A 4972-nucleotide genomic window follows, 5' to 3' on the forward strand; every position below is an offset into this window, starting at 1 on the left:
AAAAGAAGGGAAACATGTACAAAAAAAGATAAAATAAGTTAATAAATTTTAGAATCGATATTATAAATTCCAAATATCTTCTTCTATTTCATTTATTTTATTATCAAAAACTCTTAATTGATATCATCAATTCCAAATATATTCAAATTCAATTTGTAAATTATAAGATAATCATGATATTTTAGAATCCTATCTTTTCTAACAAAATAATAACAAACTTTTTTATTTATCGACACATATACCAGTGTAAGCTTTCTTCTTCTTTTTCTATAGTCAATCATTTACAAATTTTTATTTATCTCAAATCTTTCAAATTTTCTATTGTTTGTGTGCTTAACTATTTTTGTTTATACATCCAATGCAACAATAATAAAGTTTTTATTCTCATGTTTAATACTAATAAAGTCATATTTATGTCCTTCCTTATTCGTTTTATTCAAAATACTACCATGTTATCAGTATATAAAAGTAAAGTATCTTTACAAAATATATTTTAATATATATTTTTTTGTCATAGAGAATTTCTGCAATGGATAAAAAGATTTTAGGTAATAGTGCTCATCAAATTTCTTTGAATAACTGTCAAAGTATGTTGATGCTTAACTTAATTTTTAAATTATTTTATTGTTATTTATGATTAACATTATGTCTATTTTTTGTTACACATATATCTATCATAGATAAAAAGATTATATGTAATTTTCATCAGATTTCTTTGATTAATTATAAATATATGTTGTTCATGGTTAATTTATTTTTGAATTATATTATCATATTTATGGTTAACATTATATTTATCTTTTGAAATAGATGAACCTACTATGGATGAAAAAGTTATGGGTAATGATCATCAGATTTCTCTGAATAATTAGAAAGGTATGTTCTCATACTTGATTTAATTTTATAGTGATTTTACTATTTTTTTCTAATTAATATTATATTTATCTTTTGTCACAGATATACCTAAGGAATCTAAAGTTTCCACAAATCTTACGCACATAAGTTTCTCCAAAATGCGAAATGAATATTTAAGAAATTAGCAAGTACTATTGAGAATCGAAAGACACAAAAGAGATTTACCAGACCATTTGTATAAAGAATGAATCCAAATATATTTATACATGCACAAAAATTATTATATCATTTTTGTTTGCCTTAATATATTTCTCTGTCACATTTATATATCTACTCTCTCCTAAGAAGGTTATAAAATAGATTTATATGCATCTAATTATTGCAATTGACTTATTCTTTTCATGATTTTACTTGCAAATATATATTTATATATATAAAAAATATTTACAGATTCTATTTGTCATTTAAATTTTTTAAAATCATACAACTAAATCTTGATAAATAATAAATCAAATAACATTAAAAGTCAATATTAATAATCAAATAATTTTAGATAGTGGATAATGCAATAAGAAAATTATCGGTCAATCTTTTAATAATTATATGATTTGTTATTTTTTTGTCATATGGTTAGATTATGAGATTGTATGGAATGAGAGGTTGAGAGGGTTAAAGAGGGGTGGGGTTTGGGGGGGAGGAGAGGGTGGCACGGTGGTGGCAAAGGGAGAGTACCTAGGTCAACTAAATTAATTCAACTATGTATTTTTTTCTGAATTATTTATTACAAATTATACTTAATATTTCTTATTAATTTAAAATATATTAATGTGCTAAAATGAAAATTAATTTATTCTTTTAAATTAATAAATAAAATCTCTAATGATTTATCTTTTAAAATATTCTACGCATCGCACGAGTACTTATACTGGTATAATTAATTCGAATTAATATTTGTATAGGACCAATTCAAGGTAACATTTTCTACCAAAAAAATTTTAGATAACATTTTCTACCACAAAGTTTTTATATTCTAAACTTAAAATCAAGACTTTTTATTAATACAAGAACAACCTCATTCATTACACTGTATTTGTCATTTCTTTGATTTGTTTATCTCTATCTCTAATCTATTATCTATTTTCTAATCTCTAATCTCTAGTCTCCATCTCTATCTCTAATCTCTAATTTCTAATCTCTAATCTCTAATCTCTAATCTCTAATCTCTAATATATTAAAGTGTGAAGAGCCTTAAAAATATTGTTTGAACTTTTTGTCCTTCATTAAAAGTCCCATTTTAGACAAAATTGTCTTTTTACTATTTTCTTAAATTATTATTTAATTTATTTATAATATTGGCGCCTAAAATATATGGGATTGGAACTTTAAAATATATGGTTAAAAAAAAATCTTTTTTCTGATCTACGTAAACTAGGTATTTTAAATTTTTAAGAATAGTAATTTATTTATTTTCCTAATATTTAGTACTTTGAAACCAACTAAAATTGTATATTATTTTTTTCTTATGTAATTTGCTTTAATTGATTTAAAACTCTTAAAGATTATGATTTTTTCTTACATTAAATAAAAATTAATTTCTTAATGGTTATGAGTGATTGTAAGTTTACATTTATAGGAAAAATCATTTGTTTTTGGAATAAAAAACTTAGTAAAAGATGGCAGTTTTCCTTGGGTAAGAAAAGTCAATTATTTTGGGACTTAAAAGTAAGTTAAAGAAAAATGGCAACTCTCGGAACTTTAATTAAAGAAAGATTTTATTTTTGAAACTTTTAGTATATAATATTATTGATTTTATATATATATATATATATATATATTTACTTTAGATAAAATTGTCTTTTGATTATTTTTCACAAATTGTTATTTAATTTTCTTTTTAATATTGGCTCCTAAAATATATGTAATATGTGTATTTAAGACTTTCAAACGGCCTAATATTGTAATTTAATTTTCCTTATTTAAGACTCCTATATATCTATATATCTATAATCTATAATATATTAAAAGTGAGAAGAACCTTAAAAAGGTGATTCAAACTTCTTTCCCTTCTTTATAAGTTTCTTCTTTAAACAAAATCGTCTTTTTACTATTTTCCTCAAATTATTGTCATTTTATTATTACTAATAATAGGACTTTGAAATTGATTGAAGTCCTTATTTAAGTTAGGAAAGAAATCATAATATTTAATAGTTCTAAATCAATTAAAATTTTACCTTATATATAATTTGTTAAATTAAATAAAAGGAAAGAATACTTTGAATTGAAAAGGACACACAAAAAAAAACCGTATGGAGGTAGAAAAAGAAAAAAGAAAAAAGAAAATAGAAAAAAAAACTAAACCTTAAATCAAAAAAGACCACAAAGGCTAATTTATTAAATTAAATAAATACAACTTTGAATCAACAAAGAGCATCAAAAATATCGGGAGAAAGAAAGTAAAACTAAACCTAAAATTTCTTATAAATTGATAATCTTTCTTTTATATAACAATATGTCCACGATGTAGTTCTCAAACAAGTTTTTTCTTTGTTATGATCGTTCACAACTTTTGATTTGAGATAAATTTTCTAAAATTTTAGTTCTTGACGCTTACAATCTTGATAATGTCTATAATTAAAATAATAAATTTTCTTTTGATTATAATATGTTCTTGAAGTTTATAATAATTAATTATCATATATTTGTGATAGACAATCGCTGATTACGAAGTTCTTAGTATTGATAGTAGCTATGTTTGCAGAGATAAATTTTCTTGTGATTTGATGTAATTTTTTTAAAATTTTAATATGTTCATAAAAATAAATTATCATGTATTTTTGATAGATAATTACTAATTGAGATATCAAAGTAATTTTGTAAAATATAATCCTTGAAGCGAGGTCACGCATGAGGCACATATGATAGGACTAGTTGGTTAAAAGTAGTAAATTTCTCCTTTGGCCCCAAAAGTAGTAACGTTATTTTGCCGCAACACCAGTAGGGGTCATTTGGTTGAGAAATTGTTATTCCGAGATTACTCGGGATAACTTATCCCACTATATAAATGGGATTAGTTATCCCATCACTATGGAAAAAATGGTGGGATAAGTTATCCCACCATGGATTAATCCCTTCAACCAAACAAAAAATTTAAGTGATCTTTTATTTTATCCCGAGATAACGTATCCCTTGGATTACTTATACCTCACACCAAACAAACCCTTAGAAGGTTCAACCTTTTATCCAAGTCACAGATGTGAGGTGTCCTCCTATATTTCAAAGTATTTTCTCCATCCGAATATCTTACTAATTTGAAGTCCTATTCAAACTTTTGAGTTTTTATACATTAATACTAGAGGAGCATGACCTGTGTAAGCATGGACCAATGTTAAAATATTTTGACTATGTACAATAAGTTAGATTGATGTCAATTTGAATTATAAGTTGTAAAAGATGAATACACAAAGCATATTAACTATCAGTTAATATTTTTCAAGGAGCCAAGTCATAAGATAATTATGTAAAAAAAACCTATATTAAATTTTAAATATGTAGAATATATTAAAATATTATTTAATTTTGTGATTTTAAACGCGTCAAATAAGAGTTGGAATTAAAAAATTATTAAAAAGATAAAGAAATATTCTTTTTAAAACGACCTAAAAAGGAAAGTAAATTAAACAAATTAAAATGGAGGAAGTAATAAGCTTGCCTTTTCAATTTAATACATTTGCATTTCACAATTTGTGGTATATTCTATTCTATTTACTTATAAAAGAAGGAGTTAATGAAATTGAACCCAAGCAGACAGGTCAACATGTCTTGACGTAATTTCATTGGTCATTCCTTTGCTTCCAATTTTCTTTTTAATTTGTTATATACTTAAAAAGAATTTATGTAAATTTTCTTTTTAATTTGTTATATACTTAAAAAGAATTTATGTAAAAGTATTATTGTTCTAAATAATTAATAATTTAAAATAGTTAAAATACATAAAATTTAATTGACTTTCAAAATTATATTAGTGCCACTTAAATTGAAATAGAAGAAAAAATATTATAAATTGTAGACACATAATTTTGATCATCCAGAGCTTCATAATTTATTTTATTGCGTTAGT

This window comes from Capsicum annuum, chromosome 9 (assembly GCF_002878395.1).
Source record: "Capsicum annuum cultivar UCD-10X-F1 chromosome 9, UCD10Xv1.1, whole genome shotgun sequence".
NCBI classification, from domain to species: Eukaryota; Viridiplantae; Streptophyta; class Magnoliopsida; order Solanales; family Solanaceae; genus Capsicum; species Capsicum annuum.